Source organism: Artemia franciscana, chromosome 16, assembly GCF_032884065.1.
Source record: "Artemia franciscana chromosome 16, ASM3288406v1, whole genome shotgun sequence".
NCBI classification, from domain to species: Eukaryota; Metazoa; Arthropoda; class Branchiopoda; order Anostraca; family Artemiidae; genus Artemia; species Artemia franciscana.
The window spans coordinates 18,045,078-18,067,467 of NC_088878.1; the positions used below are offsets into that span (position 1 = coordinate 18,045,078).

Sequence of the window (22,390 nt, forward strand, 5' to 3'; positions counted from 1 at the left end):
TTGAGACCCTCTAACTCCTCCAAAGCGAAATCTTGCGATTGGCCCTCCTAAACTAAAAGTTAGAATGGGAAAATTTAAAATGTAATTAGGAAGGAGAAGAGAGCAATCGCTTATCTAGGAATAAAGTCCATTCACATATTGAATTTCTAAGATAAAACATTGCAAAACACAGAAAAAAGCAAGGGCTTTTAAAGCTTAGGCTCTTTAAAACTGAAACACTTTTTGAAGTTCATCTGCACACTTTAAAGCATTTTTAAAGCCTCCATTGAAACTCTTCTTAAAAGATTCTAAGTCTCTTTGAAATCGGCCTTTTCTTTGCATCACTTTTATTCTTGGGTTGGACTGTATTATTTGATAGGTCAGTGTCCAGTATTTTTACTTCTCGTATCGTTTAATTAAGTTCAATTTAAGGAAAACATGAAATAGAACTAAAAGCAAATCATCAACACTACTACTGCTACTACTGACTACCTATTTTATTACCGAATTGACTAATGCCATCACAGGTTAGAAATTTCCCCTCTTTCCCGCTCTGTTCAGAATCTCCCCTGTCATTTCTTCCGTGAAGGTCTAAATTCCTTTAAGTCCTTTTTTATGACCACTTTATACCCCTTTCGGTTGTGTAATGTTTTATCGGTAACCTATTATATGCAAAACGTGACCTAACTATCGTAAGCTTTTTTTATTAGAGCTTTTAAATATTGGGAGCAAGCCACACATTTTCCACAATTTATTGTTTGGTATTTCCTCCGGCTTCCTTTGATTTAGTACATCTCCCTCGACCTGGCCAAGCCTGAATTTTTCAGAGCCATACTTGACCACTGGCATAAACATGGCTCCCAGTATCATAATGCTAGTTCAAAGACTTGTCTTCCTATTCTTCCAAAAATGGTTATTGTTAACTCCAAGTTTTTTTCATATTATTAGTTATATTTGCTAATCAGATGCAATGGTCCTAGCTTTAAATGGTAGGGATAATTTACAATCACTATAATTTTTCTGTCTAACAATTGTTGTGTAATCGTTGTGTTATCGTACAAGTTCTCGTAAAATTATTTTAAGGTGCATTATCTTATGTTTATTAATGTAATCGACAATATTTACTACTTCTTTATAACATAGACTCCGGGGAGGTGGCAAGGGTTGAAAATCTAACTATGCTATGGGATAATATTTGCACGGCTGGAAAAGCCTTTCCATTTGAAGCTTTTCATCTGGTAGCTGATGGACCGACATTAAAAAGAAGACAACAAGCGACTAGGCTTGCAATTTGGATCTAAGCTGCTAGTGGAGGTTGATTATGGCAAATGGTTCTTGGGCACAAAGTAAAATCACTACCCTGATGGCTTTAAAATAGCCAATGAATTTCATTGTTTTTTCCATTCTTATTTTGAAGTTAAAAATCCTTGCGGAATCATAACTAAGGTCATTTATTCACTTAGGTTGAATAGAACAGTTAAAGGGTGGTTAGTTTTCAAATAACTTGCCGCATCGATTGATTTTCTGGATAATTTTATCTTGTTAGTCTTCTAAGCAAGTTTTTTTTTTCTATAGAGTAGTCGTGATTGTCACTTCTTTTCTGTAAAGACGCTGTTTGTTATTAACAAACCTATTACATTTCTAGACCTAACTCCGCATAAAATTTCATAAAGGGACCCAACACGATTGAGATCTCTTAAGGACATAATCAAGGCCGTATCCAGGATTTTTTTGTGTGTGTGTGGGGGGGGGGGTTACCAAAATAAACTAGAAAACGCATAAAAATTTTCTCTATATTCATTTTTGTTACGTTTTAAGAGTCAGAAAAACATTTCGGGGGGGAGGGGTTCAAACTCCCGCCTCTGGATACGGCCTTGGGTAGAATGTATGTAATCGGGCTATAGAGGTGTTCTCTTGTTATTATTTCTTCTAACCTTAAATATAAGGTGCATTCTACCTAAAAATGAATACGCATGGGCATCGCCTATGTAGCATCACTTTGTGTTCACTATATGCTAAGGTCTTTGCGAAAATCAATTGAGTTCCCGACAGTAAGATCAGCGCTATCTAACATCTTCAGTTTTCACCACCTTCCCCTTACCAGACGGTAACAATATGTATAATTACAATGCTAAAAAGCAAGAGGTATAATTCTCTCCAGTTTCTTGTGTTCTTTGCCTTATACTTTCTGTGATGATCCGGTGTTTTTCTTTACTTTTTTTTTCATTTGTATGGATGTTGTGTTCTAATTTTGTTGTATTAACTTGTTTTTCTTTGTTGTTTTTTTCGGCGTAATACCCAAATATGTTGGGCTGAGGAATTGCAATACGACAATCGGATTAGGTAGAATAATATGAAAAGAAAGAAACATAAAAAGATAATGAAAATGTTTCCTTCTAGAATTTTGTGTAATTTGTTTATGATGCTTTACTAATGTTGAAGTTTTATATACTTTTGAAAATAAAAATATTAACATCATACGGAAGTACCATGTATGTGTGAAATTGGGTTTAACATAAAAAGATAATTTTTCTTCTGTGTTTGCTACGGTTTAAAAGCATTTCGTAGATGTTCTGTTGTCTGCACAAACTATTTTTTTGTAAAATTGTGTTTTATAAAACTTTCTTGAAAATATGTTACTAGCCTTTATATACTATTCAATGAGTCAAATTAAAAATTACAAGGATAGCCGTGCAAAATTTCAGAAAATCTATTGTAAAATTCTCCCATTTCGCTTTATCATACAGCTCACGATTCCAGGTTCCATTTTCTTCCTTTTAAATTTTAAGTTTATTTTGTTACACGAAAGTAATTTTTTTACTTACTGAATGCTAAACATAGAACAATTTATTGCTACAATTGCCTATTGTCAATTAGCCCAAACAGCAACATCCATTTAGTAAAAAAAAAAAAAAAAAAAATAAATAAATAAAATAAAAAATACCATTATTGGGGTGTAAAATCATATTAGTAATATTTTTCTACATTTAAACCTAAGAAGTGCTACCCTAATTGTAAGCAGTGTAATAACGTAGCTCAATACTTCAGAAGAGTGCTTCTTAAACTGTGGGTCGCGACCCCCAGGGGGGTCGCGAGACTACTGAAAGGGGGTCGCAAAGATCTGATACTTTTCAATCACTATAAATAAAATTTTAAAATTAGTATACACACTACGTACAAATATAAATACAAATAAAAATCATACAAAATACTATTGTAGTTTTATTATAATTTTTTTTGAAAAAAGTGGCAATGCAAAACTGTTATGTAGGGCCTATAAATGAAAATATGGAACTAGCATTTAAAATAATAAATACAACGCGCTCCTCGATTTTCAACTGAACCTTCGACATTGATGTCTGGCCGCCGGCGTCAGTGTTTGCAAGATAACTTAGTGATTATAAATACCCAGACGCCGCGTCGCCTTACAGCTTACACATACTGTTTGTACTTCAGTTTGGACTCAGCTTTGTCTTCGTAGTGACATGTGTGTATTTACTGTCTAATTTTCATTTGGTGTTTTTAATTATTACGTTAAAGTTCAACTACATTTTGTTTAATTATTTATTATTATTTAACCATCATGGATAAATGGCTAATTAAAATTCCAACTAATAAGTCTGCCACGCCGTCACAACCAAGTTGCAGTGCTTCGAATCCGACTTGTAGCAAAACAAAAAAAAAGAAAATATGACGAATCATATTTGCAGTATGGCTTCACATGCTCTTCTCACAACAATGAAGAACAACCAGTGTGCTTAATTTAGAAAGAAGTTTTGGCTGCAGAAAGCATGAAACCGTCAAAACTGCAACAACATTTGAATACTAAACATGCAACGTTATCAAAAAAACCAATAGAATATTTTGAGCGTCTTTTGCAAACATCAAATAAAGATAAGAACACTTTGGAGAAGTATGTTCTTTGAATGATAAATATCTATTGGCATCGTATGAAGTTTCGTATTTGATAGCAAAAACGAAAAAGCCTTTTACTATTGGAGAGCAACTTTTACTACCTGCAGCTATAAGAATGTCTGAAATTGTTCATGGAAAACAGTATGCTGCTGAAATTAGTAAAATTCCATTATCAAATGACACTGTGTCCAAAAGAATTTCAGACATTAGCAATGATCAATTTCAACAGCTTCTTATGAGGCTTAAAGACAGCTCAAAGTTTGCAATACAACTGGACGAGTCGACAGACATTTAAAAAATGGCACAGTTGTTACTTTTTGTAAGATATACTTATGAGGGAAGCATTCATGAAGATATACTGTTTTGTCGTCCTCTGGAAGGTCCTACTCGTGGAAAAGATATATATAAAAAAGTAAATGAGTTTTATGAAAAAGAAGAATTAAATTGGAAAAATTGTGTTGGTGTGTGCACGGACGGTGCTGCAGAAATGACCGGACAAGATCTTGGTTTTACAGCATTTGTTAAAGCTGGAAATGATCATATTACATTTACACATTGTATGATTCACCGAGAGGCACTTGTTGTTAAAAAAAATTGCACCAGAACTAAACACTATGTTTTTTGATGCAGTCAAAATTATTAACCATATTAAAAGTCGAGCACTTAATAGTCGATTGTTTAAAAATTTGTGCATTGATATGGATTCGGATTATACAAGTTTATTTCTACATGCTGAAGTTAGGTGGCTATCAAGAGGTCGAAGTTTGAAACGATTATTAACTTTAAAAGGTGAAGTTCTTATATTTCTATCAGAGCAAAATTCTAATTTGGCCGATTATTTTCACGATAAAATATGGCTTCTCAAGCTATGCTATTTGGCAGATATTTTTGATAAAATCAATGATATGAATTTATTTATACAGGGAGTCTGCGTTAATATGTTTATGTTAAAAAATAAACTTGAGGCCTTTGTTAAAAAAAATTCTTATGTGGAAGAACAAAGTGGAAAGTGGATCTCTCGAAATTTTTCCATTTACTGACGAGTATATAATTAGTAACAATATTTCAAAAAAAGATACTCCTACAACAAAGATTATAGTTGATCATTTGAAGGATATGAAAGTTTACATGTAGAGGTATTTTCCCAGTGATATCGATACACAACAATGAACTTGCAATCCATTTTCAATTGAAATAGAAGAAATTAATTTTTTTAAACTTAAAAGCACAAGAAGAATTTTCCGAATAAACAAGTGATACTACCTTGCGACTCAGATTTTCTCAAGTACCTGTGCATGAATGTTGGATAGAAATCAAATCAGAATATCCCCTACTATCGGAAATGGCAATGAACAGAATACTGCCATTTTGTACAACATATCTATGTGAATCAGCCTTTCCATATTAACTTATATAAATTGCTAGAGTTTTTATATTGGATTAGGCAACATATAGACAAGAATCTCACTGCAGTACTTATAAATTGCAGAAATGCATTGATGAAATGGTTCGCGTTCGTATTTTGAGCAGTTAAGCGATTTGGAATCCCAACAAATATTAAATGTACTGAAAATAAATGATAATTGGCTCATACTAGGTCCTATACACCTCCCAAGTTGAATATACACATGGTTTGATTAGTTTTTCTAAAAAAAAACAACGATGAAGCGAAACAACTAAGAAATTGATGCCACTTACGAGACCGCTTGGTTCAAAACCATTTTCATTGTTTCTACAAGTAATCAAAAATGAAGAGCTAGGTTTTCATGCGAGGAGAAGTATTTGAAATGGAGACGGTGATCCAAATTTTTCCCTTTACTTATGGCATCATACCGTACAGGAATAAAAAAAAAAACCTTTGGTGAAACCTTCAGATGCACAAGCTAGTTTTGACAATTTTTTTATTAAGCAAAGGCAACTAAGCGACGCTGCTATTTGCGTTCCTGCTGGAATATCTGATTGAAAGTGACATTGTCACGTATCTTTCTAGAAACGCTCGGACAATAGGTACTGTTATGAATACTTGTTTGAAAATGGACGCTATTTTTCACTAAACCATAGACAGAAAGTACTTATTTATTTTGAACACAATTTTTCCGACAGCAGAATCTGATCTTACCACTCTTTTACGAGTAAAATAGAATCTAATATTCTGCAACATAAGAACAAAATTTTTAGGCTGGATGATGTAACTTATAGCCGTGATAGTGAAATTCTGACTCTTATCGGCCTACTTAATAGTCCTAACCAGACAAGTTGGCTCAAAATACTTTATGCGAAAACCTAATAAACTTGAAATTTTATTCACTATGTAGATTAATATTATTTTGATTGCTTTCTGTGATACTTTGAAACTTTTTCGCATGCTGATTAATGGTCCACGTAGTACTGGTAACCATCTCTTTATCCTTTGCCTTCGGCTTGGAGTGCAATGTATGGTTGGTGCAAATCATCTGCCACTTTCTGTGCTTTCCCAAAAATTTCTCCAAGCACTCATTTGGAGCTAGGTCAACTTTTGGCTGAACTTTTCAGAGTCACATCGCTGACCCTCTTTTCAAACTATATAACCAGTGACACCAAAACTCTATTAGGCATGTCCAGCAGCAAAACATTGACTCAAAGTCTTGTGTGTGCCAATAATGGTTTAAGAGGATATTTATCTTTTTTTGTTTATTGTAAAAACTAGCCATTGACTTGTTTTCTGGGTACACTTACTTGTATTTTTTCGAAAATTTCAACACGTTTGGAATTTTGTTTCTCCGCAAAAACGCTGGTATAACAAATCATCCGCAATCCTCAAATTTGCTGTGCTTTTTCGCGAAATATAAAGAGCCACCTTTTCCATTAAAAAGATTAGGCAGCGTTTAATCAATATAAATTTCAAAAATACAAAAACCTGCGATCATAAGCACCACTAGCGTAGAATTGTTTAGGTATTTACCTTTTAAATAGCCTAGTAAATAAATATATTTTTCAAAAAAATGCTTTTGGGCTAGAAAGTGTTTTTAATTTTTGTATGGGCTAAATGAGATAGGCTAGAAGAAAAAAAGGCCTAGGCTAAGCCTTATGACTCTTACTCAAAGCTCTTTTCAAGTGTAATAATTATTACTTCTTGCTATTTTTATGATTTTACTTGGTAAAAACTGATTGCACCATGGCAAAGGTGGAGCTTTTTCCATTATTGACCTAGCCTACAAATTGCCTAATCTAAACATAGCCTGCTACTCGATGCCTTTTTACACTCTCCAAATCTATGATTTTAATTTAACTTGGAAATTGAATTTTTAGTTGTTTATTTGGTAAAATTCTAGTTAATTGACTTCTTGCTATCTCAGAAAGGGTTTAGGTTAGGAAAATGAAACTTTCAGAGATGAATATACAGACTATAGTATGTCCTGGGAAGGTATTTGAAGTAACTATCTCCACTCCTTCTCCCTCTAGAGGGCCCTGACCTTTAATGACCTTTCATTTTATAAGGCAGTACGGAATCGTGTAGCAGATTCTGTAAATAAAAACTGAAATCTGCCTACAAGGAAAATTTGGCTTCTGAGATCAAGTTAAACCCAAAATCTTTTTGGAGACATGTCTCTTCTAAAAATCCAAATCATCATACTATTCCTGACCTTGTTGACCACAGTGTATTACACTCATCTCCAATAGATAAGGCTGACATTCTAAATGCACAATGTGCTTCTGCCTTTACCCAAAATTCAGGCACCTCCTCACCAGATCCTCCATTGTATGAAGTGCTTTTCCCTATGCCTGATCTGTCAGTAGGTGAATTAATGGTTTTCAATAGCCTTGAGAAGCTTGATGTAAATAAGTCAAAGGGACCAGATGGTGTCCATCCACGTCTTCTTAGGGAGTGTCAAAAAGCTCTCAGCTACCCCCTGTGCATGCTGTTCCGGTTATCTCTTCAAAATAGGGAACTACCGCATGATTGGAAAACATCTTATATAACCCCGATCCATAAAAAGGGACGAAGAGACTCAGCAGAGAATTACCATCCCATAAGCATCACCTCTGCAGTTGTTAAGATGCTTGAGAGATTTGTTAATAAAGCTCTAATTGAACATCTTGAGGTCAATAATATCCTTTCCACATCACAACATGGTTTCAGATCTGGTAGATCTGTGGACACTAACCTTATCCAAACATATGAATTAGTGACTACACTGCTTGATGAGGGTTTTCCTGTCAACATGATTCTTCTTGATCTGTCCAAAGCATTCGACAAAGTTTGTCATGAATTCCTCATAATCAAATTGAGGGCTGCAGGTGTCAACAAAGGTGTTGTACAGTGGATTATGGGCTTCCTTTCTGAAAGATCACAGAGTGTCAGAGTTTTTGATTTGCAAGGAACTCCTCATTTCTCTTTTCCCACAACTGTATTAAGTGGCGTGCCCCAGGGCACTATTCTTGGACCAACACTTTTTAACTTCTATGTTAACGAATTACCCACCCTTCTGTCAAATCTTATTACCCTTTACGCTGATGACTCAAAACTAGCTGGAAAAGCGGCTACTCCCTCTGACCAGCAATCAATTCAAACAGATCTTGATAGTCTAGAAAGATGGGCTAATATGTGGCTTCTGACTTTCAATGTTGACAAATGCCATGTAATTCATTTTGGCAAAAATAGCAAGCATCATAAGTATTTCCTTCAAGACAACTTCCTTTCTGCTGTTTCCGATGAAAGAGATCTTGGGGTTATTGTAGATCACCAATTAAAGTTTAGCAGCCATGCTAAGTCTGTTTCATCTTCTGCAAATAAAACCCTCGGTATCATAAAAAGAACCATCTCCAGCCAACACCCTAGAGTTCTTATGAAGTTATATAAGGCGCTTGTACGTCCACGCCTGGAGGTTGGAATGTCATTGGCAGCCCCTTTCTTCAAAAAAGATAGAAAGTTGCTTGAGGATGTCCAGCATCATGCCACTAAGATGGTTACCAACATGAATAAATTTCCATATGAAGAAAGACTACGTCGTTTGAAGCTGCCGACGCTGACATACTGATGGAAAAGGGGTGACATTATTTGAACCAAAAAAATCCTCTCTAAAAATACCCTTCCCAGTCTCTTTGCACAGCCCTTGCATTCTGGTACTAGAGGACATTCTTTGAAGCTCTCCATGTAGCATTCCATGCGAAGACATAGAAGCCACTTCTTCGGCCAAAGAATCATCAATATGTGGAACCAGTTCTCTGAAGAAACAGTTTCTGCTACTTCAATTGACATGTTCAAGTCCCACCTTGATAGGGAATGGCTCTGCCAGGAGTTCCTTTACAATTGGGAAGCTGCAGAGTCCTCCACAAGAGTCTAATCTAACAGCCACAATCTACACCAAACGAATTCTTTTTTTTTCTCATGGAGCATCACAAGGATGAATAATCCTTATATCGGTCCAAGCTGCAATTTAAGGTAATTTAAGGTAATTAAGGTTAAAATATGTGTGTTATAAATGTGAAACCTTGCAAAAATAAATCTTCTGCTTGAATAAATTACAACAAAATTGTTTTCAGCTTCACAACTTCGCTCAATCCCAATTTTTAAGGTTTTTAAAGACATGTAAATACATTTCCTAGATTTTGAAAAAACATTGATATGGCTCAGAATTCTACTCAAATAACAGGAATTGCATTTTCAGAACTAAAGGCAGAGAAAAGGCAACTGGTAACTGAAAATTAAGGTAAAATGTTGTTTTGTCAAAATTTTAATAGGTATAGACCTGTCATGTATGCATATTTCAGGGCCCTCTAGAGAGGAGTAGAGGTGGGTACTTTAAAATGCTTTCTCAAATATACTTTAGACTATAGACCCATCCCCAAAAGTTTCATTTTCCTGACCTACTCCCTTTCTGTTATAGCAAGAAGTCACTAAACTAGAATTTTACCCTATCATGCTCAAATTATACAACCCAGGGGCAAATCTGCATTTTTATTGGAGGAGGGGACAAGAGGGGTCCATATTTGGATAGTCAACATGCATGGGATATATAATAATCCCCCTCCCCATATTATTGGGTATAGCTGTCCCCAAATAATGCCCTTGATATAATCCATAGGTATTAATTCATCATGATCCAACTGAATAAACAATTTATGAATTGTTGTCACATTGCTGTCAGGGTTGCCACTAAGGCTATGTTTGTCCCATTTTTGTATGTTTAAATAAAACCTTAGCCTACTTTTTATGTTATGGTCCTAAAAATGTAATGTTTTTGAATTTATGTTATGCTTTTGAGTAACTAATAAGATGTATATTTTCTGAGTAATCTTTTTTTTTTCATGAAAAAATCTGCTTTTCCTTGATTAATTACAGTGGCATGAGTGTCAACATTCTTACCAATTGTTGTCATTTTATCACACAATGGATAACATTCTCTCTCAAGAGATTATCATTTGCAATGAATGGAGAATACTGAGAAAGCAAACAGACTGCACTAACTTGTCAATAGTAACCAACTTCCATCAGCTGAATTTGGATCTTGTTCAATTAACAGCACAGTGTAAGTGTATATAAAAGCACTATAACACATTATAAATTTATATACAAATATTTGTAGGCCTATATATTTGTACTGTTGCCAATAATCATTCTGAAATTATAATGAGAAGGAGCAAACTGAAGTAAGGAAGAGCAATTTATAATAAAAACATAGGTAAATAATAATAGAAGCCATATTATTTATAATGTTATTTATAAATCTGATTATAAGATGGTAAATGTATTGTTGTTTAGGTAACAAACCTACCCCCCTTCTTATTGGTTGGACATAATATCAGGTTATAAACAAAACTTGCTCTTTCCATATAGGATTATGAGCAGCTGATTTGGAACTGTTAAATAGACCTAATTTTCAGTTATAATCAAGGCTATATCCAAGCATTGAAGAGAGGATAGTTTAATTGAGTCAGAATTTTCAATATTATGCTAGGCTTTTTTGACATTATAACCCCCATCCTCCTCTGAGGCCCCTCATATCAATCATGAGATGTTAGACACAGTGGGCACATCTTCCTTCTATAATAAGTGAGGCAACTTTAGATGTTAATCTGTCTGTAGTAAAGTTTTGGAAGGATGTTGCCAATTTATAAGATTGAGCTGACAATCCTTCTTTACAATTTTTCCAAATCTCATGCTTACATTGACATGTCTATGACATGTATTGACATGTCTATGCCATTCCAGAGCTGGAGAAGAGAGTCAATTTTATGAGTTATAAACAATAGAGATCCCAGTCCACAAATGACTTAATCCAAAAACTGTTACTGATATCATGCATGTCAGAAGAGCAACTCCTGACTCAAGTTCTTGAGAAATCCTGGATTCCTTTGTAAGCAAAGCAAGAAAGTGAAAGGAGTAAACTCCCAAGTTAACCATGTTCCCAAATTGGTTATGTTAGCTTTGCTCTATAAGTATCTAATATGTTATGGCTTACATCTAGATAAAAAGTAAGTTTTAAATTAAGTCCTACTTGATTATCTCCTTGAGTTCTTTCACTAGATATTGCTAATTAAAAATGTAATCTGTGCTTGTCTTTTTCTGTAATTGTAGTTGTAGAGGAAATATGGTTGACTTTCACCCTCTGCATCACCAATCATAAATTTAAACAATTATGTTTGTTTGTTATTTGTTTGTTATTTGATATTTGTTGAAGACATGAAAACCCCCAGTGCCTCTAACATATCTAGCTCTTTATCTTTACTGACACAAGTAAAACCTAAAACAAGAGGGGTGGACGTCTTAAGACCTAATGATTCATTTTTTTGATTAGTATATTTCTTTCAGTTTTGAAACAGGGACATTCTGAGAAAATTTGGTCAATTGTCTTGTCAGAATTGACGAAATAATGTAGACATTATTTTTTGAATCTTTTGTTGTAAAAGTACAGTGATATAGATAACTTCGAAGACCACACTGCCTTTCCATGACGAAAGTAAAACAGTTCAAAATAGGGATGAAACCTTTTTATTGACAGGGAACAGATATAAAATTATTTAACTGGATATTTCGAATACATATACAGTGTTCATCATCAGCAGTAAAACATGCTGATGTTTTACATCTGCTGATGTAAAATAAACATCATCATGCTGATGTTTATACAGTGCTGAACGCTGTATATGTGTTCAAAATATCCAGTTAAATAATTTTATATCATGAAAAGAGAAATCACCAATGCAACAGCACAAACACAAAAAAAAAAAAAAAAAAGAGACAGAAGGAGAAAAGGAAGACTGTTTTCCTAAATTAGTGATTAATATAGACCAGCACTTGAATGAGGCCTTAACCCTACTCATCCATACAATCACATAGGTCAAACAGCATAGCCATACACAATCAACCATAAAGAATAATCCATGGACAGGCAGTCATGTCGTCAATAAGTACAAGTCGTCATTTACCAAACAATAGAAAAAATAATATAGACAAATAATTCAGAGGCAACACCCAACATAAGGGCTCATCAGGAGAATACACTGGCCTATATAGGGTTATATGTATTCATTGTCAATAAAAAGGTTTCATCCCTATTTTGAACTGTTTTACTTAAGTACAGTGATTGGAATAACTTTCCTTGCCTCTTTATCAGATCAGAAAGAACACTTATAGAATCAAAGAGGATGACAAAAGCACCAGATCCAGCCTCCAACACAGTATCCAGTGTTTTTTGTAGAGCAAGGTATTCCAAATAGAAAATAGTCTTTTCCAGCCTCCAACACAGTATCCAGTGTTTTTTGTAGAGCAAGGTATTCCAAATAGAAAATAGTCTTTTTCTTCAAGTATCCTAAATTACATCCAAATCAACAACAAATTGAAAACAAACTAAGTCACTCCTGTAAGAACTTGAGCATTGATTTTTTTTTTTTTTTTTTTTTTTTTTTTTTTTTTTTTTTTTTTTTTTTTTTTTTTTTTTTTATATGTGAAAAAGATCAATTTTATGGTTTACTTTTTTTTCTTATGTGCAAACTAAGTTTCATTCAAAATTGCTCAAGAAAAAAAGTGAAATTGCACCAGAATTGACTCAATTTTTTTAATGCATAGCTGTCCATGCTGCAAAAGTAAAAAAGGGTTCCAATTTATTAATATCTAGAAAGAAGCCCCCCTTAAGTGCCGCTCTTGATATCAAAATAAAGGCACCCTGCCTTGAAAAGAGACTTTCTACCAAAAGTTAGGTTTTTAAGAGCTTGGACATTACAAAACTTTTGGTCTGGTGGCAACCCTGATTGCTATGTTTAGCCACTTTAAGCTGCTAGAATCATTCTTGTTCAAATTAGTTTACAGATAAATTGAATCAATTGTGACAAAATTAAGAACCAGAAAACACATTGAAAATGTATAATTTGGGCTGTATAAATACACATTAGGGTTAAGGGTGAAGTCACATCACTGGGTATGGTTAAGGGTATGATCACATCACAGTGTTGCTTAATATGAGGGTGTCTATTGAAGTGATTCTGCTTGACTTTGCTGAAGCTCTTGACAAAGTTTGTCACGAGCGACTTGCAGTTAAATAATGTGCAGTCTAAAATAAGGCACCCTGCCTTGAAAAGAGACTTTCTACCAAAAGTTAGGTTTTTAAGAGCTTGGACATTACAAAACTTTTGGTCTGGTGGCAGCCCTGATTGCTATGTTTAGCCACTTTAAGCTGCTAGAATCATTCTTGTTCAAATTAGTTTACAGATAAATTGAATCAATTGTGACAAAATTAAGAACCAGAAAACACATTGAAAATGTATAATTTGGGCTGTATAAATACACATTAGGGTTAAGGGTGAAGTCACATCACCGGGTATGGTTAAGGGTATGATCATATCACAGTGTTGCTTAATATGAGGGTGTCTATTGAAGTGATTCTGCTTGACTTTTCTGAAGCTCTTGACAAAGTTTGTCACAAGCGACTTGCAATTAAATAATGTGCAGTCAAGCTTCAAGAGAAATCCCTGCTCTGAATCCTTTCGCGATTCAATGTGTTCAATTATTTGATCACTCCGATATCGTATTCTTTCTTCCTCTTCACATGTTTTGAGTGGAGTTCCTCAGGGAAGTATTTTGGTTCCTACACCATTTAATATCTTCATCAATGGCGCTCCTCCCATTATCATCAGTAAATCAACTCTCTATGCAGACGACCTGAAGCTCCTTTGACCAGCCTTGTCCTGTGAAGATCTTGTCCTTCTACAAAATAATTTGCTGGGTCAATTGGCTGAGGCTTGGCTTCTTGAATTCAATGTTGTCAAGTGCTATATCTTTCACTTTGGCAAACTGAATCCTTGTTGCTCTTATTTTTTCTTAGGCCACCCTCTTTCCATAAATAATGAGCAAGATCTTGGTGTCACTGCTGACAATGAACTAAAATTCAGCGCTCATGCTAAGATATCTGTTGCTGGTGCTAGTTCAACTATGGGACTGATTAAGAGTTCTCTTTCCACCCATTCCCCTGAAGTCATCAGCTTTCTATATAAGGAACTTGTGCATCCTAAGCTTGAAGTTGGAATGTCTCTTGCCTCCCACATTTGTAAAAAGATATAAAAGTTTTTTTGAAGATGTGCAGAGACATGCCACTAAAGTAACATCTGGCATATGGGTGCTTTCCTACCGAGAAACACTATCAAAGCTGAATCTACACTAGTTTACAGGAAAAATAGAAGGGATGCTATTTTAGGCTATAAGTTAATGAAGGCTAATACCCTCCCAGTATTATTCCCTCTAGTTGGTCCCAGCTAAAGAACTAGAGATCGTCACCTGAAACTTGCCAAGTAGTCTGCCATATCTAGAATCCATACTCAGTTTTTTTCATCACGATTTGCCAACAGTTGGAACAAACTATCTAAAGAAGCCGTTACTGTTGAATCATTTGATATTCTCAAACAAAGGCTGGATGCTGAGTGGTTCTCCAGAGAGTGTAAACTCAATTGAGATGCTACTGATCGTGCAACAACACCTGGGCTCTAAAGAACTTTATCGCAAGTTATTATTCTAGTGCTCTTTCCTTAGATTGCTCCTAGCTGCCAATTAAGGTAAAATTAGATTTTTCCTATGTATTATCCCAAATCATCTCTCTTATTCCAACCTGTGCACTGTAAATTGAATCAACTGTGACAAAACAACAACCTGAAAAAACAGAGTGATGGGTGATGAAATGCGTTGGAAACAGATAATTTGAGCTAAATATTTGTAAATTGGGGGGGGGGGGGTACAGTATAGCCGGACTGCATTCCAAATGTGTTTGCTGCAATTATTCTGCACAATATAAAGTAAGATTTGTTTTCTTAACTTGTTTCCTTCTCAAAAGCCACTGAACTAAGCTTATACTATAAAGTATAGTAGAGCTGCACTCAAAATATTTTAACAACAATTATTCTGTGTATAATTAAGCAAGAATTGTTGCTTTTAACCCTTTAATATCACCAAAAAAAGTGAAAATTTAAGTTAAAATAAGTGAAAATAAAAAATAATTGAAAAGTTAAAAATTAGAAAAATTGAAAAGTTAAAATAATTGAAAAATAAAGGGCTTAAAGTTGAAAGTGAAATGACTATTATATTCCAAAAGAACATAAAGAAAATGCATTAACTGGTATCATATTTCTAGGTCAGTAATGGAACCACCTCCATCTTTACCACCATGTGGTTTGTCATTGAATATTGATTCTAAATATACTGGTCGTGGCTTAATTGACATGCTTTTGAATACACTCCCTCTCCGAACAAGACCATTTTAGCCTTAGAAAATATTCAAAACCTAGTATCAGTGTACAAGTATGCCTCTTAAAAAGAGAACATGTTAAGAAAACAGTTGTTACTTAACAATAAACAGAGAAAATTTAGTTGATCATTATTAAATTCACAACAATTCTTCTAATTTTATTCTAATTCAATTACCTTTAATCCTTGTTTTTCAGCATTTGTTCTTAAAGAATTGGGACAAAAAGTCAAGCTTTAGCGTAAGTGAAAGGGTTTGAGGATGAGCAGAATTCCAGCGATGGAATAATCTCTGTTTGTTTTAATGCTGCTCCTTAGTGTTAGCTGACAAATTTTTAAATGCAATTTTTGATTTTCTTCAAATCATGTCCAGGAATAACCAGGATATGATATGGGCTAGTAGTCCCATAAGTCACTGATTTCTTACTGGTAATATATATATATATATATATATATATATATATATATATATATATAAATTTTAAAGTAATTGTTAATTGATTAGTTGAATAAATTTCCTGGTGAGACTCTTGATCCATGCCTTATCTTTTCCACCTCTGTCCTGGTAGGGATGGGAATGTAATATTTCATTTTTTATAGAAAAGGTTTGTTGCATTGGGACGGGCACTGTTGTCCCCCTCCCCTGGGGCCAAAAATATTTCCAGTAGCCAAAAGGGATTAGATATAAATTTCCACAAAAATATTCTGCAACAAGACGTTGTTATTAGCCGGTATTATTCTTAATCAGGTTTATTCTAAATAAAGGAAGATGAGAGATTAATTACTACCCCACCATACCCCTTTCTATATTTATGTGAAGATTCCTGGAAAGTTAGATAATTTAAGCATTGAAATGTACTCTTTTAGGCATCTGCACCCCCTCCCTTCCACCTACACAATAACCTGTTGCCCTGTCTCTTAATAACTTGCTAAGTATATTTTCATGAAAGATCAAGTGAATCAACTTATCTGAATTGAAATAAATGTCCATACTAAACATCTATTTTGTGTTGACTGGATGACTTTTCAGGAACAAATGTAATACCATGTGGGATCACTTCTTATATAATTAAATAAAAAAAAAACAAGTTTTTTTAAATGAAAGTAAGGAGCGAAATTAAAACTTAAAACGAACAGAAATTACTCCGTATATGAAAGGGGTTTTTCCTCCTCGACGCCCCGCTCCTTGCGCTAAAGTTTGATTCTTTCTCGCAACTCTACTTTTTAAAACAATAAATAACCTTGTTTATTGTTTTAAAAAGTAGAGTTGCGAGAAAGAATCAAACTTTAGCGCAAGGAGCGGGGTGTCGAGGAGGAAAAGCCCCTTTCATATACGGAGTAATTTCTGTTCGTTTTAAGTTTTAATGTCGCTCCTTACTTTCATTTAAAAAAACTTGTTTTTTTTTATTTAATTTCTGAAAGTTTTTGAATTAATGCATGTCTGATTTTGGTTCTCCGTACATAAATTACTAAAATGAAATTTGCATATTAATTCTTTTTTTGGCTAAATGGCTTTCTCTTAGTTTTGATCAGACGATTTTGAGAAATAAGGGGTGGGGAAGGAGGTCTAGTTGCCTTCCAATTTTTCGGTTACTCAAAAAGGCAACTAGATCTTTTAATTTTTAACGAACGTTTTTATTAGTAAAAAAAGACGTAACTTAAGAATTAACTTACGTAACAAACGTACATAACTTACGTAACTTACGTTACGTTTTATCCCAATTCTTTAAGAATGACCCCTGAATCAGAAAGGCCGTAGAATAAATAGTTGAAATTATTTAAAAAATTTTTAGCATAAAGAGCGAAGTATTTATCTCCTCCTAAATACCTCGCTCTTTATGCTAAAGCATTTTTAGAACCCTTCATATGCGTAATAATCTCTGTTCGTTTTAAGTTTTGATGCTTCTCCTTACTTTCAATTGAAAAAACTTTTTCATGTTTATATTTTCATTGTTTTTTTTTATAGTAATGCTAGAAAGTCCTGCGCCCTTTTCATTGAATTTCTCTTCCCCCATGAAATACTCCTCCAAGGAAAGATCCTCCCATATAGCCCCCTCCCCTGAACCCCACACCCAAACCCAAAAAATCCCCCTGATAACATCAGTACACTTCCCAGTAACCATTACTGTATGTAAACATTGGTCAAAGTTTGTAACTTGCAGCCCCTCCCCCAGGTACTGTGGGGGGTAAGTCATCCCCAAAGAAATAGTTATTATGGTTTTCGACTATGCGGAACAAAATGGCTATCTCAAAATTTTGATCCGTTGACTTTGGGAAAAAAATGAGCGTGGGAGGGGGCCTAGGTGCCCTCCAATTTTTTTGGTCACTTAAAAAGGGCACTAGAACTTTTCATTTCCGTTAGAATGAGCCCTCTTGCAAAACTCTAGGACCACTTGGTCGATACGATGACCCCTGGGAAAAAAAAATAAAAAAAAAACAACAAAAAAACAAATAAACACGCACCCGTGATTTGTCTTCTGGCAAAAAATACGAAATTCCACATTTTTGTAGATTGGACCTTGGAAATTTTTCTATAGGGTTCTCTTATACGCTGAATGAGATGGTGTAATTTTCGTTAAGATCCTATGAATTTTAGGGGGTGTTACCCCCTATTTTCCAAAATAAGGCAAATTTTCTCAGGCTCGTAACTTTTGATGACAAAGACTAAATTTGATGAAACTTATATATTTAAAATCAGCATAAAAATCCGATTCTTTTGATATATCTTTTAGTATCGAAATTCCGTTTTTTAGAGTTTCGTTTACTATTGAGCCGGGTCGCTCCTTACTACAGTTCGTTACCACGAACTGTTTGACTGGGAAGATGTATATATATATATATATATATATATATATATATATATATATATATATATATATATATATATATATATATATATATATATATATATACTAGCTGTATATATATATACTAGCTGTTGGGGTGGCGCTTCGCGCCACCCCAACACCTAGTTGGTGGGGCGCTTCGCGCCCCCCAAGCCCCCCCGCGCGCGTAAGTCGTTACGCGCCATATTAGTTACGCGCCATTGTAGTTGTGTCCCTATGTCCCACCTGTGAATATATATATATATATATATATATATATATATATATATATATATATATATATGTTTTTAACTACGTAAAACTTGCGAATATACAACATTCTTTGCTGTTCCATTGTCTGTGCATATAAATAGATTGTCAGGTTTACCGACTCTTTAACATGCAACATATAATGGTCCATGGGAAAACAATCCGTATTCAGATCTATACCTCATGATTCTAATGATTGCCCTTGAGCTTTGTTGATGGTGATTGTTAATCGACCATTCCCTGAGTCGCCATCGTCATTTATATATCCCCCTGTGCACCCCGGCGTCCCCTTTGTTGTTATGTCCCTGTGTCCCGGTCGTCGTCATTTATACTCCCTGTGTCCCGGTGCTTTGTTGATTGCTAATCGAACATTCCTTTTGTCCCGGTCGCTTTCTCTTTGAGTGTCGTCATTTATTTAGATTGTCAGGTTTACCGACTCTTGAACATGCAACATATAATTGTCCATGGGAAAAACAATCCATATTCAGATCTATACCTCATGATTCTAATGACTGCCCTTGAGCTTTGTTGATGGTGATTGCTAATTGAACATTCCCTGTGTCCTGGTCGTCATTTATATTCCCAGTATCCCGGTCGTCATTTGTGTCCCAGTGTTCCCCTTTTAGTTTTTTTTTATTGGTTTTGACCTTTTTTTAGGTTTTTTAGTTTTTTTCTTTTTTCTTTTTAGTTTCTTTTTAAGTTTTTATCTTTTTAGTTTTTTTATTTTTGTTTATATTTTTTTAGTTTTCTTTTTCTCCTTTATTTTTCAGTTTTCTTCCTTTTTTTTAGTTTTTTTTTCTTTTTTAGTTCTTTTAGTTTTTACCTTTTTTAGTTTTTTTTAGTTTTTTAAATGAAAATTTTTTTTATTTTTTTTCTTTTTAGTTTGTTATTGGTTTTTACCTTTTTTTTTTAGCTTTTTTAGTTTTTTTCGTTTTTTCTTTTTACTTTTTTTTAGTTTTTATCTTTTTTATTTTTTTTTTATTTTTATTCTTAATTTTATTAGTTTTCTTTTTCTCTTCTATTTTTCAGTTTTCCCTTTTTTTAAGTTTTTTTTTTAGTTTTTAGTTTTTTTAGTTTTTTAGTTTTTTCAGTTTTTTTTTTTAGTTTTTAGTTTTTTACCTTTTTTAGCCTAACCAGGATTTGAACCTGGGACCTTCATTCTCCGTTCTGACACCCTCTCTCACCGAGTGACTACTCCAGCATGTTCATTTTGGTGTTTTAAATGGTATATTATTAACCAAATTAATGTGTTTTACAATATACTAAGCATCGTCAAAGCAAAAATGACGACAACTAATTTCATGACGTCAGCCGACACAGAAACATGACGTCACCTGATCCACAGATCCACAGACAGACAACTTATTTTTATATATATAGATATATATATATGTATATATATAGTTTTTGATGCTTTTAAATCAATTGGCTATCTCAAAATTTTCAATGAATCTTCATTAGTTTTATACATTTAAAATCAGGATAAAAAGCTAATTCTTCAGATACATTGCTTCAACTGTTTTGGCCTCAGTTGCTCCTTACCTACAGTTTGTTGTGACGAACTGATTGACAGTTTATTTAAGTAAATGGCCACTATTTATGGTTTGGTTGAAATGATACATAGAAAGAACACTGTTAGAATGTGCAATCATACTGGATGCCATACTGGCCAGTTGAGCACAAGTATTGATAACACCATAGCGGTATACAATATTCTGTTTTTAAAGCGGCTGGGTACATCAGATGTATACATCTGATGTACATGTATACATGGGTGCATCTGATGTATAATACATCAGATAATTATAGTATTTAAAGTAACCTCTTCTAAGCCTCTGTAAATCCTTTTTCCTCTGTAGATTATGAAAACCAGATAAGAAATCTATTGCTGGGGAACAAAACTGTTGTAAGGCCGAGCTATACCGTTGTGGTTATATCATCCTCTATTCGAAAACATCAAATGACATACGAATATTTCTTAAGGCATTAGAAACGCCTTAAGCATTCAAGATGTATTTATTTCTTTTTTCTCGATAAAACTAGGTCGGCTGATTGGGCTATGCTATTAAAAAAGTGTATACCCTCAATGTAATCTTTATTTACCAGGCTTTTAATATCATACTTGGGCATGTTTGTGCCTATTCTAGCCTAGGCTAAGTAATTGCATCTTGGATGAGATTAGATTCTTGATGCAACTAGTATGACCTGTGGGTAGAATCGGCCTGACAGTGGCATTTGTAAAGCCAAGGAAACTAAATTTAGATATTGGTACAATTTACAGTAACTTATTTAAAATTGGAGCTAGTTATTTGTCAGTATTGTTGAATTAAACAGTGATTTACGTTGTTAAAGGTGGAAATTTCGCCATTTTAATGAATATTAGAGGCTATACTACTAACAAGTGCAGAATCTTTCTTCATTCCTTTTTTTTGGCTTCATGTATAAATTTGACTTCATACTAAAGAAAGGACTACTTAATTTAACGACATCTATGATTTATTAAGTAATAATATTAAAATAGAATATAAATTAATTTACAATTAATTTAGCAAAGGTAATTAGTTAATCTATTAATTGATCGAAAAGATGGTGTTTATGATTTATTTACAGAAATATCTCGCCATATTTAGGTTGACGCAGGGTCACTAAAACCATCAGTTTGAATAGTTAAGAAAATTTTAATATTTTTCTTTTCCAGAATAATATTTACTTTAGTTGAAGATCTGTCAAAAATGCTTTCTGGTATAGCTTTGGTAAGAAGAATTTTGAATTTGATTGGGTACTGTTTTTTTGTCCCTCTTGAAAAATCAGCTCCTAAGTATAGTAATGTTTACAAATAATTTGATGGATAATAAATTAGTGTCAGCTCAGGGTTACTTTAAGATAATAATGCACAAAATATAGACATAAAAATTAAAGAAAAATAGCTAATGAGAATGTCTTTTTTCAAATTACTTTGTCAGAGTCAAAAGGAATACGGTAGCGAAGAAGGGTGCCAGAAGTAAAAATTAGACAAGAGAACATTGGCATCTAAATGGAATATTTACCCCAAGAGTAAACATTATATCAGTAAAGGGCCCACAGGAGAGCCGCGACGCATTTTGTGTAACATTGACTTGTCAGGCAGTAGCTTCCATATTAGGTGCCATTTGAGCAATCCTACACATTTGCAAATAGTGTCTTTGACTCTTTTTGCAGTTTTCATAGACCAGTTTAATACGGATGTTCTGGAAGCAAATGAGTACAGACTTTTGAGTAGCCAGAAAATCAGATAGGCAGAATGAATTTTAAGTGGATTTGTGACACACCATAACTCGCCAGTCAACATCATGAAGGAGCTACCTGAAACCTTGTTGAGGGCTTTTCCTGACTCTAAATTGTAAAAGGAGCTCAGTGTGGTCACACAAAAGCCACACATGTGATCAATTCTATAATTGAAGAAGTAACGTTTGGTGACTCGTGCTGCCACGTGAGAAAAAGCTGTTTTTCTATAATAATCGACGAGAGTACTAATATGAGTAATTCCAAAAGCCTAGTGGTTGTAGTTTGTCATGTCGATGAAGTGAAGGAAGATCAGAGTGGTGAATGGAAAAAAGTTGTGAAAGACCCATTCTTGAAGCTGATTGAAGTACAGCAGTGCACAGTTGGAGATCTACACACCGTGTTAACAAACCTTCTGTTTAAAAAAAAGTGC

At 34.1% G+C, this 22,390-nt stretch overlaps 1 protein-coding gene across 2 annotated transcripts in view; it reads left to right on the plus strand.

The window, feature by feature from the left end:
• Positions 1-6,704: 6,704 nt before the first annotated feature.
• The window catches only part of LOC136037156 (zinc finger protein 2-like), a 33,051-nt gene continuing 17,365 nt past the window's right edge, over positions 6,705-22,390 (plus strand). The window contains exon 1 of one of the 2 annotated variants that reach the window (XM_065719677.1): positions 6,705-6,827. The gene's annotated coding sequence lies outside the window, so the exon portion shown is untranslated. Of the gene's footprint in view, positions 6,828-10,216; positions 10,404-22,390 lie in introns of those variants that run through there. The other variant, XM_065719678.1, reaches the window with a different exon arrangement.